Here is a 13,333-nt window from a genome sequence, read left to right as displayed (position 1 = left end):
CTTACACATGCTAGGCAAGCACTTTATCCACTGAGTTCCATCTCCAGCCTTTAAGTCCTCCCATTTTCTAGGACATTCGCCTTGGGTTCTCATGAGAACACTACGGGACTATGAGGTATCAATTATAACAAGTAACAAGTAGAGTATAGGGTGGGTACTCATCCCCTCCCCCCAAATGCAGCTTTTAAACTTCCTCGGTTCTTGTCCATTTAACTGGCCCTACTAAAACGAAAACAACTGTGAAACAAAGGCATATAGCATAACATTCGAACAGTTAACTCGGAGTTACCGCCATCTTCACTGTAGATTAAATCAGCCTATTGCTACTTTTCAGAGTTTGTGTTTTCAAGTGTCATTGAATTTGCACGGGACAGGACACAGTTGGGACATGAAGATAAACCTCACCTACTAGAGTAGATGTCATTTCTGGGTAAAGTTAACTGTGGGAAACAGAGTGTGTTCGCTAAGGAAACCTTAGGTCATAACCTCCGGCTTCCTGAAGGAAATGCCAAAAGTGCTCAGAAGACAAAGGGCTGGGAACAAATGCGAATGTCTCTGTCCATCTGTCTGCTGGGGCGGAAGGGGTGACTTCATGTTCCACTCACTTCCTCAGGCTTTCGTTATAGAGCCAGGCAGAATGGAAACGTGTGTCCATTTTGCTTCAGTGGATGAAAAAGCTCTGCTTTTGGACTTATCTCCAAGCACAGGGTGACTCACGACATCGGAGCATATGGTGGCTCATTGGTGACAGGAGGTCAATCTTCTTGCCCACCTCTGAGTACAGCATCCTGTGGACGTGCTTTCTTCACAGCACCACCAGACAGTGGATGTTGTTTGGAGCAAAGCAGGGCAGTTGTAGATGTGTGGAAGCCCCAATTCTGGTTAAGACACAAAGGCAAAGGTGAAGGAATCTTTGGTTCTATCCCACTATGTATATGTTACTATAGATGTATATTTTAATTGAGTATACCCTAAGTAGTGAGGATGAGAAAATCACTCAGTGATTGAACACACACACACAGACACACACACATGTACACCCATCCTATTGCCACACATGTGCATGAAGAGATACCTCAGTTGGCAGAGAGCTTTTCTTGCCTGCTGTGGGTTTCATCCTCAGTAACACATAAACCTGATATGGGTGTGGCAGTAATCCCAGGAAGGTGAAGCAGGAAGCTGTTCAGTTAAATATTGAGTTTGAAGCCATCCTAGGATATAGGAGACCATGTCTGTAAAACAAAACAAAGCAAACAAACAAAGAAAACAAAACAAGACAAAACCTGAAGTAGTCTTATTCAGAAGTGAGGCATATAAAACTACTTAATGTATTTGTGTAAAAATTCAATTAGTTCTAAATATCAGGAAAGCTACAAAATGACATTACATAGTATTTGATCCCCAACATTCAGTATTGTATTAATATCACAGAACACGATCCAGGCTGTTGAAATGGCTTAGCAGGTAAAGGTGCTTGCCACACAGACCCAGAGGCTTCAGTTCTGTCCCCAGAAGCCCTTTAATAATAGAAATTGGAACAGAGAGTGGTGGTTCAAGCTTATAATACCAGTAAGTGAGAAGCTGAGGCAGGAGGATAAAGAATTTAAGACCAGCTTTGGCCAAGTGACAAATTGGAGGCCAATCTAGGTTATGAGACTGTCTTAAAACACTAGAGCTACTACTACTACCAGTTCTTGCAATATTAATGGGAATTTAGAAGCTTTAGTGCAAGTTATGAATCCAACCATCCATGCTCATTAGATATTATATTCTATTGAGTAATATCGACACTTCACCTGTAATGTCAAGAATCCCTATTTTTTCCTCCAATGTAAAAAGTTTGCTTATAAAAGTCATCATTTTAGTCCATTTGAAATTATGCTGACTTCTCAGGACAGTGCCTGTTTTAATAAACTGTCCAAAGCCAGGTGGTGGTGGCACACACCTTCAAGCTCAGCATTCTCGGATGGCAGAGAAAAGTGGATCTCTTTTGAGTTTGATGCTAGCCAGGTCTCCAGAAGGAGTTCCAGGACAGCCACAGCTACAAAGAAAAACTCCGTCTCAAAAACAAACAAACAAACAAACAAACAAACAAACCAACAGTTCAAAGTCAACCAAACAAAGAAAGCTGTCCGATGCACATCATAGTACTTCTAGGACTGCCCTTTCTTAGGCTTTGGACCCTTTGTACCTACGTTTTTTATATCACTAAGATTGTTCACTTCTAAGCATCTGTTTGGAGCTGCTACTCAGAAAGGAAAACTTCCAACAAGCAATGGATGTTCCTGGGGAATGCTGTAAAATGAGGACTTGCTGATACAGTAACTCTCAGTGGTAACAATTCCACATTTAATGGAAAGTAGGGTGTAGTACCACAAAGACTCGTTTTAAAGCATTCTATGAATACAATTTCTAAAGACCTTCTCAATAGTCACTGGCTTTGTAGCTGGGGCACATCTACACTCCTAGTACTCTGAAAGCTTAAACAGGGGGATTGCTGGGAGTTCCTGTTCTCATTTTTTTAAAAATACAAGCAACCAAACAAACAAACAAACTTCTCCCACCACCACCCCAACTCAAAAACAAAAAGTCATTAGTTCAAAAACTATTCTCTAGCTAGAAAGTGTTATAATAAACATGATAAGAATTTGCAATGAGTTTTTGTAGTTTGTATGTAACGTTATTGTTTTTATATAACTAATTAATTACTTCTATTTTTTTGAGACAGAATATTTTAGCGCCAAAGCTGGCAAACTTATTCTGAATTTGAGGCATGCATCATCATACCTGGCTCTAAAATTCTGTTTTGGGGGCAGGGTATCATATAGTCCAGGCTGGCCTCAAATTACTTGAAGACGAGCACGAACATATTATGACTTTGCCTTGACTGATCAAGTTCCAAGATTACAGGTGAGTGCTACCACATCCAGTTTACGAAGTGCTGGATGCAGAACCCAGGACTTCCTGTGTGCTAGAGGGACATAGATGGACAGGCACTCTATCAACTGAGCTGTATTCTTTTTTCTTTTTCAGATGACACATTCCATTCTTCTGATCTGTGGTGTTTTCCAAGGGCACCTAACTAATTTTATCAAACTAAATTTGATTGCATTTATTTTTAGAGCTGAGTTGTTTGCATTTTTCCCTGAATAGTTTCTAAACACATTGAGGGAGGAATTACAATGAACCAAAACTAAAAGAAAGCTTCACAGATTCGAAATATCCTTTCGAATGGTAAGTAGTGTTGGTGGGGCTCGTGCGTGTGTGTGTGTGTGTGTGTGTGTGTGTGTGTGTGTGTGTGTGAGTGTGTATGTGTGTGTGTTTTAAGATAGGGTCTCATTCAGCAGTCCAGGCTGTCCTTGAATTTACTGTAATGCCCTTGTCTCAGCTTCCTGAGAAACAGGCGACAGGAGTGAATTGCCCTGCCCAGCACAGTAAGTTCTTGAAGATGAGAAAACATAACAAGTTGCATCATCTCCCCCATGCATCCTCCCTACCCATTTTGATGTGCTTCACATCATACAAGGAAAAGGACTCTATAGAGCCATCTGCACACAGCTTTGCTTTTAATTCTGTGGTAGCTGAATCTAGAATCATCTTTGAGAGCATTCCAGGAAACAAGACATGGGCAGGAAAAAGCATTCAGATTTGTCTATGCATTCGTGTTCATGAGCACACACACACACACACACACACACACACACACACACACCTTTTCCTGGACATAGTGCACACTTTTAAAAAGACTTCAAAACAAAATCAAAAAGAGGAGAAAGTCAAAAGACCTGGGAAGAGAAGATGGAGATCACTGTGTTGGAACTATGGTTCATTCAGTTGGTTCAGGCTGGTCTTCTTCACAGTCCTTGATGAGAGCTAGGACTGAGAGCAGTGCTGGTCCATGAGGGAAACACATCTCTGAATACACCCTATCCTCGATTCCTGTGCTCGCTTCTTGACTGTAGATTGCCATGGTTCCTAGTTCTCCTTTTTCATTCCATTGACCTCTCCAAGATTATCACTCAGATTTAGCTCTGCGTGTAGACAGAAGCAACAGCTTGATGTGGGTGTGGATCTGAGGTTTAGAAATGGCTGTGTTGTGTTTTATTGTGGCTCCTCCATATGCTTAGCCAGCAGCTTCCTTGTTGATGACAGCCAGCACACAAGGAATACTGCCCAGTTACTACTAGTTCTTTAAACAATTTGTGTGAGTCTCAAAGCCACTATGGTGAGAAAAACCAAAATATAAACAACAAGCCCATCTTATACTACATAAGCCCCTAAAGTGAAATTTGGAAGAAAGCAGAACTGGGACTAGAGAGATGGATCACAGTTTAAAAGTGTTCCCTGTTCTTGCAGACAATCTGAGTTGGGTTCTCAGCACCCACATAAGGTTTTCTACAACCCTCTGTAGTTCCAGTTTCAGGGGGTCCAACACTTCTGGCCTCTGTTGAACTTACACTCCTATGCACATATATGCGTTCATATTATTAAAGATTATAAAATGTATCTCTTAATAAAAAAAAAAAAGGAAAGGAAAACCAATTTATAGAGATCAAAAGAACACAGACCAAAGCAGAGGGAGAGGAAATATTTTCAGGTTGTTACCAATGTTCTATAGTATATCTTTTTCTTTAAAGAGCATTGATTATTCAGATGAATATATGTGCCTAAATTTATCCAACTATATTCTAAAGACAAATGAAAGTTTTAAAAATCCAAGACATCAGGCTTCTGCTTGCAAGTACAATGGCAGTAAAGGGTCCTCTTTTGGAAATTCTGGGAAGATTCCACAGAGTCCGAGAGAATGTGGCAGACGGCCCAGAGTATCCCACAGAAGAGCATGTGATTTCTTTGTATTTATCTCATGCTCCAGAAACAAACCATTAAAATACTAAATAATCGTGACCCAATGGAACTCATTTGCTTCTATAGGGTGAGAAAATGCCTTAGCTTCTCTGCGTGTTATCCCTGGAGAATCCGTGTGTGGAAAGAGCCTAAGGGTACAATGAGACTTTCACAATAAAAATTCATTGGCATTCAGAGCCCACTCTTATGAACTCATGAAGGGTTGTAAGCATTCTTAAGAAGGACACAATTTAAACAATTTCTGTAAATGTAAAAGCCAGTAAGGCTTGGACTGGTTAGGATGCTGAAGTATATTAGTATTGGAAACACACAACCATGGCCACATGAACAAACCTATACAAAACTGTCAGTCAGGTTAGGGCAACTTCCTGGGCATAAGCTCTGCATAGGTAGAAGTAACGGTCGAAGACTTACAGGGTAGAGGAAGACAACGCTGAGACCAGATATGTTGTCTGCTTATGCACAGCTCTGTCTGAGACCTTCAGCCAGCTCTAGGTGTAGTAGACCAGAGGTGACATGCTCCTGGTGTTCCACAGGTCCTGTGACAACAGGCTGATTAGATATTAATCAGAACTAGAAACAGGAAAGTGGGAGAAATGCTGCCCGGCCTACAAGGAGATGGGGAAGGCTGGTGAGCTGCTTTGCTTATCTGTTTCCTGTAGAGGAATCAAAGCCATGATGTGGCTGACCTTCCTGGCCCCACGTCTTCACAACTCCTCACTGTCCACTCTCCCGCCCGTTTAGCTGGAATGCCTGCTCTGGGTTGTATGTTGTGCTATGGGAAAATGTCAAGTAGGGTTCCTGCCTTTCTAGAATGTACAAGGTCTATTTTTTTTTCCTGTTCTGGTGCCTTAGTGGCCTCTTCCCTTTGAGGTTAAGAGATGATGAGATGGCAAGAAATGCTTCTTTTTTTTTTTTTTTTTTTTCTTTCAGGAATGTATTCAGTGTCCTATACTTCCTCCAGTGATTTTAGCTTTTCTTCAGTACTCACTTAGACACTTATACTGGACAGGCAAATTACGTCCAATTAAGTCATGATTAGGCCAGGTAAGGTGACTCATGCTATAATCCCAGCACTTAGAGAAACCAGGACAGAAAGCCGCTTGAGCTACACTGAATCCTCCAGACCAGCCTGGGCTATTGAGTGAGAACCTGTCTTTAAAAAAAAAAAAATGAAAGGCTGCCTGTATCTACAACTCAGCAGGTAGAGATTCTTGCTAAGTGAACCTGGGGGTCTGGGTTGGAGTCTCAGCTCCTGTATCAAAGTAGAAAGTTCTCTCCACTTTCTACTCCACAGCATCTGACCTCCATGGCAGGAGTGCCCACAAAGAAAACACACTAATAAACAACAGTGACGGCCGGGCGTGGTGGCGCACGCCTTTAATCCCAGCACTTGGGAGGCAGAGGCAGGCGGATTTCTGAGTTCGCGGCCAGCCTGGTCTACAGAGTGAGCTCCAGGACAGCCAGGGCTACACAGAGAAACCCTGTCTCGAAAAACCAAAAAAAAAAAAAAAAAAAAAAAAAAAAAACAACAACAACAACAGTGACAACAGAATGCAAGCCAGACAAAGCATGCTTGGTGCTGACAGCTTTCCTCCGTGACTTAACTTGGCTTCTCTAAACCACTTACATGAAATGCCGTGGGTTATTTCCTCTGGAAGAGAGAGTTACTAGACACTCTGCGAAAATCAGGGTAGAGATTATCAGGGTTGTTTATGGTCTTCCCCTGATGAAAAGCATCCAGTTTCCGGTGGGTGGAAACATTTTACATTGTTGCCAGTTTCTGTCTCACCTGAGTGTGTGATTTTCTTTCTGCAATGCTGCTGTGAACTAGAACCATGCGGGGTATAATGGGTAAATCAGATCTGCATAAATCATTTGAATAATCATAGGTGGGATCCTTACTCAATTTGTATAAAAAATATTGGAGACAAAATGTGTGACTAAAAAAATTACTTATTTTATTCACACGTGCGATCATGTGCCGTGTGTGTGTGTGTGTGTGTGTGTGTGTGTGTGTGTGTGTGTTTGCATGCATGCGTGCATGTGAGAGCAAGAGAGGGCATTAAATTTCCTAAAGCTGGAGTTATAAGTGTTGTGAGCTAAGACGTGAACTCTCATTCTCTCGAAGAGCAACAAACACTTAAACACTGAGCCATCTGTCTCTCCAGTCCCTTAAATGCATAACTTTTTGGGAGAGGAAGCATGACATGTGCTTCTAATGATCGGAATTGTAATGGCACAGACTCGTGGAATAGGAAACCCTGCAATCATCTAAGAATCTCAGAGAGCTGCCTCGGTAACTCTCTTGTACCTTTCCTGCTCAACTCCACCGGCAACCCAGGAGCCGTGAACCCCAGTCACACACTCTAACCCTAATGAATGTGAGCTGACCTAGTTACACTGGTTAGCCTTTGTGTTTGGTTGTTTTTTTTTTTTTTTTTTTTTTTTTGCAGGTAAGGCCCTACTTCGTGTTGATGGCTGAAAGGACACTGTGGCTCACCCTCCCAAGTGCTGGCATTACAGAATGCATTACCATGACCGATTTAATTTGCTGCTTTTATCTATTATGTATTTCTTATTATTTTAACAGTCTTATGTGAACTTCTAATCGCCACTGACAACTCCCAAGTGTTAGCGTCACGGGTGAGCATCACCGATTCTGGTTTATGTGGTGCTAGGCACTGAACCCCAGGCTTCTTGTGTGCTAAGTGAGCACTCAGGATTGAGCTCCACCCCAGCCCCATTTTCTATTTTCATGACGAGGATTTTTAAGAATGCTAACCAGTCAGATGTTTGCGTCTCCTTAAAGTACACCATCGCCTTGAAGTGAAGTGTCTTCACTACTTTGTACAAAAGGGAAAATATTTATTTCTAATTTCAGAGTTTCTCTTGCTCCTGTCTAGACAACCTCAGGAAAAAAAAAAAAAACAGATTTAGATCACCAGTAAAGCTATGTTCTAAAATAAGAAAATATTTGTGAGAAATCTCTTGTCAAAACATGAGCTATCAGACGCCCAGAGACTGTGCTCACCCAGCTTCTGCCATACCAGAAATAGAGGTTGGTTAGCTCACACGCTGTTCTGCCTCAGCGATCTCTGCATGTGGCCACCTGCACAGAGAGCCCTTGGTTTCTCTTCCTTGTCTAGATGTCAGTCAAGGGCGCTTTGAGAAAAACACAGATTTTCATACTTCTTTCTTGTGTGGAAGAGGGCTAGGGTATCAGAGAATTCCCTAGGTTGCTTAATCTAGAAAATACTTTGTTTGAGAAGCAACAAGATGATCTGGAGGGTGAAAGTGTTGGCCATGTAAACCACACACACACACACACACACACACACACACACACACAAACTGGACTCCATAATTAATCCGTAATTCCAATACGTGTACTCTAGATGAGAAGCAGAAACAGGAAAAGTAGCCCCAGGCTTGTGGGACTGCTCTTCAGGAGAACACAAGGTAAGGGAAACAAGAGAGACCCTGCCTCAACAGATTAGTAGAGAACTGATTCTCAAAAGTTGTCCTCTAACCTCCACGTGTCATTTGTAGTACAAGTACACCCAAACACACACATGCACACACACTCACTGACACTACTTCTACCACTAATTTTTTTTTTAAGTGTAAATAGTATGCAACTGTTAACTGGATATTTTATGTCATTTCCTTCTCTAGCTGGGGAAGTGGGGGAGGGGGAGAGAGGTGTACATTCAAGTTTATTCAGTACACATACATATGTGTGTACTCACACATGTCTGCCTGTGCATCTGAAGGCCAGAGGTCAAGGTCAGGTATCTTCCTCGATTGCGTTCAACCTTATCTTTTTGGACAGGATCTGTCTCTGAACTTGGAGTTTAGTGACTGAGCTGTAGCCTTCCTCCAGCCCCTACAGCGCTATAGTTACAGGAATGCACCGCTGTGTTCAGCTCCTGGGTGTACACAGGGAAGCGGAACTACTGGCTTATGATTGTGTGACAGGCACTTTACAGTCCTCTCCTTAGCAGAGTTTTCATACTGTGGTAGGAGCAATGGTAAAGAATTTATCTGGGATAGCTCAACAGTTACGAATGCGTGGTCTTGCTAGGCAGTGGTGATGCATGGCTTTAATCCCAGCACTTGAGAGGCAAAGGTTGGCAGATCTCTGAGTTTGAGGCCAATCTGCTTGACAAGTGAGTTCCCCACCAGGGCTACACAGAGACAGAGAAACCCTGTTTAGGGGAAAAAACGAAAACAAACAAACAAAGACAAAAAACAAAACAACAAAAAACCCCCAGGATGTTTAGTCTTGAGCTTGGTTTCAAGTGGTCAAAATTTCCTGTAACTCTGGTTCAGTGGGGTCGGACACAGTTTTCTGAGACACACGCACATGTGCGCGGACGTACACACACACACATACACACACACCTGCACACATACAAGAAAAATAACTGAGTGAGGCTTGATGGCATAGGATTATAACTCCCATTCCAAGAGGCTATAGCAGAAAGACCAAACATTCAAGTCCTGCCAGAGACATAGTTCAGTTAGAAGAGTGCAGCTTACAGCAGGCCTGGGGTTCAGATCCTGTCACTGCATGTTAGTAGGCTGCATACACAACTGTGCGTTGGACGTTCTAGATCATCCTCAACCTCAAACAGTGACATCCCAACCAGAGCTACACAAAAACTTGTCTCAAAACCAACTGTCCAAGGCCCTCTTGGGCTACAGAGCAAAATCCAAACCAGCCTAAAACAACTCAGTGAGAATCCGACTTGAAAATAAAAAGTAAAAAGGCTTATAAGATAGCTCAGTGGCCAGGGCCTCAGTGGCAGGTAGCCAAGAATCACAAGAGTTCAAGCCCCAGGGCATCCTCTGACTTGCACATATCGGCTGTGGCATGCATGTGTGCGAACCCCACAAATAAATAAATAAACCCTAAAAAAGTTCATTAAAGAATTAAAAGAAGTAAAGAAGAGAACATTAAAGTTTTTAGATTTATTCTTATTTATTTTACATGCATGAGAACTATGTTTGAATATATGTGTGCGCACATGTGTGGTGGTGTCTGAGAAGCCCAGAACAACTGGTGCCCGGGAAGCTACCACAAATGCTTCTGGTCACATGGGACTGAATCCTGGCACCACCGCTTGAATACCTTGAGCTTGGTGGAAGTCTGACTCAGAACTGTGCATGTTGTTACCGCAGTAAGTTTACATTAGACTTTGCGTTTCACTATCAATTAAAAACACTGGTGGGGAACTCACATTTGGAGCGAAGTTAGTCATAATAACATTTTAGTTCTCTCCTTCAAGTTGGCTTTCATTCAAATCTACCTTCGGAAGCAAGAGGACTTTTTTATACAAAGGAAGTTTAATATATCAGAGGTCACTACAGTTTCTCTGTGTTCTAAGCCATTCACATTCTTTACATCTGACTGTATGGATTCTTCTGGAATTTGGACGGAATCCATGGCATTTAGTCTTATTGCAGAGGTTACATTATCCTTTAAAAAAAAAAAAAAAAAGACAAACTTGGTAAGCACCATTTCTCCTTTCCCAATTCCTTTTTTGGTAAAGCACAGATTTTGAGGGTGCATCGCTGGTTCCCATATTTTGGAGCCAGCAGGATGTCCAGAGGACTTGTGGCTGCCCCTGTAGTAATCTCTCAGGATCAGTGTCATTCACATTCCATGCTCTCAGTAGGCATCAACAGCCCACAGGCAGGCAGAGTTTTGCTTTTCACTTGTGAGAGAGTGAGGAGGCCCCATCAAGGTAGAAAAGGAAACAAAGCATAAGCCCCTTTATGGGATGAACGCATATGGATGTGTAAGTACATAAACTCTTTCCCACAAGAAGACCCCAATGCAGGCTGACAACTAATGTATACCACAGATCAGCAATACAGAGAAACAATAGGAATTCTCAAAGGAGTCAAGTTATGAACTTTAGAGAAAATAATCTATTCTGATTAGCTTTGTTAAGATAGACATTTCTATGATTATATTTCTTATATTATTAAAATTAATAAATATAATGAGCAAATGTCTTTTGAGTCATAGTTCTGAAGGTTTCTGAAGGTACAGTTTTTTAAATTCATGGTGTGTACGTGTGTGTGTGTGTGTGTGTGTGTGTGTATTTGCACATCTATGTAGATGCCCTTGAAGGCCAAAAGAGGGGGTCTGAGCCGTTGGAGCTGGACTTAGAGGCAGATATGAGCAGTCTGATGTGGCTGCTGGAAAATGTCCCTGGGTTCTCTGAGATCAGCAAGTGCTCTTAACCGCTGAGTCCCAGGGCAGAATCAGGAGAATTCCAGGAATTGCCTTCTTCCCTCATAACTGGTAGAGAGAGAGAGAAAGAAAAGGGAGGAGTGGGGTTAAGAGAGGGGGAGAGGGCAGACAGCTGTTATCGAAGAAAATTGAAGTAGAAGCATTTACTCTCACCAAGGTTGTCTAAATTCTGCTGTAAGTAGGCTGACATAGTCCCTCAGACTGTGAACATGGTTCTAGGGATTTGTTGGTTAATTAGCACAACCTAGAAAGTGGCGTTTATAGAACACACAATACAGGGGGTTAAAAAGCAGTGGCGGAACTGAAACAAGGCCTCTGGCTTGCCCTGATACCCTGATTCCTTGAGGAATGCAGTAGCTTTCCAGACAGTGTGAGACCATTGTTTTGTCTCAAGGTCCCTAAAGGCAGAACAGACAGTGAGATCAGCTTCCTGAATAAACCTGCAGGCCTCGTAACTAGTTGAAGAACCTTCAGGACATTCCTTTTGTATACGTTGACAGTCTTAAGGAATTTGAGAGTTTGAAGCAGCAGTTCTCAACCTGTGGGTCACAACTCCTTTGGGAATTATAGGACCCTTTCACGGGGGTCAAATATAAGATACCCTATATATCAAATATGTACATTCCGGTTTATAATAGTAGCAAAGTTACAGTTATGAAATAGCAATGAAAATTACTTTATAGTTGTGGGTCACCACACATGAGGAACTGTATTAAAGGGTCACAGCATTAAGAAGATTAAGAACTATGGATTTGGAGTTTCATTAGGACCTACCAATTCTGAACCATGCCTACCTCTCAGAACCAGGCAGAGAATTCATTGGAATGATACAGGTACAGGTGGTAATGAATTTGAGAATAAATGCCTCCTAGCCCAATGGAGAAATCTGTTATACCTCCCCATGCCCTACCGTACCACCTCGGTACAGGCTTTTGTGATCACTTGAGAATGTAAGCCCAGTCAGTATTGCTAGGCACGTCAAAGGGAGCTGGGGTTTGATGTGTTATATTCAGATTTTTGTTCATTTTGTATTTTGTTTATGTGCTTGGGTTTTTGAGATAGGGTCTCATATAGAATAGTCTGGTTTTCATTTTCAATATCTAGCACAGGATGACCTTGAACTTTTGATCCTTCTGAATAAAGTGGCATTAACAGTAGCCAGAAGGATCTCAGAGATCCTATGTGACCATCAATATAAATTAGTGCTACAGAGAGAGCTCTCAGACCTGAGTTATCTACCCAGGATTCTACTCTGGGTACCAACGCAGTCCCACATTGGAGGAGGGTTTTTTTTTTTCCCCTTAGGTCGTGACAAACATGGTAGCTTGGGAGACTAGAGTGGCTCAAGTTCTCGGACTCTGTGGATGACGATTCTTCTTGGCAAGTATATATGATCATTGGAAGCTACTGCATATCCTCACATGGGGGGCTCCAACTCCTAGATTTCCACTGAGTAGTGATGGTGGCCAAAGAAGCAGTCCCTCAAACTCTCTAAACGATGCTGTCCTAATGTATTAGCATGATGGGAAAATAACACAGGTAAAGGCATGATGCATGTGAAACACTGTTCAAGTGCGCAAACTCCTCCCATATTCCTTTCCAAAATTTCTTTAAAATTTAAAAGCATAAAAACTAGGTTGGCAAAGCTTTCATGGTGTCTGAGGTACTACATAGGCTGCTGGAGAAGAAAGATCGTCTGTGATCTTGACTGAAATGTGGACCCTGTGGGTTACAATATTGACTTTATAGACATGACTGTTTTGAGAGTAACCAAACACTTTCTGATTGGATCTGAAACCTACTCTATAGCAGGGAGACCATGCCTTGTACTGTAAATTTGCTCAAAATTTCATATTTGTGGCCATGGCAGCAGTTTTGCTTCATGAACAGTTTGGTTGTCTAAATATGTTTATACCTATTGATCAGTGCAGCTCACAGACTTGCTTAGAGAAGCTCTGATTTGCCGTTGGCAGTGGTTTATGACAAGACCCAAAACTGGTCAAAGCGCTGTCAGTCAGTGACCACAGAGTGCTCACCTCTAGATGGGACTTCAATATCAACCTTAGTTCCCTCTCCACAATGATCAGTGAGCATCATGGAAAGAGGGCTTGAAGCAGTGCTGGAGGGGTGACAGGGCAGAGTGCTAATGCTGTCTTCTGGATATGACATAACCATGACACATAAGAACTCACAATGGCT

Source organism: Arvicanthis niloticus, chromosome 4 (assembly GCF_011762505.2).
Source record: "Arvicanthis niloticus isolate mArvNil1 chromosome 4, mArvNil1.pat.X, whole genome shotgun sequence".
Classification (NCBI taxonomy): domain Eukaryota; kingdom Metazoa; phylum Chordata; class Mammalia; order Rodentia; family Muridae; genus Arvicanthis; species Arvicanthis niloticus.
This window is presented reverse-complemented; position numbering follows the sequence as displayed.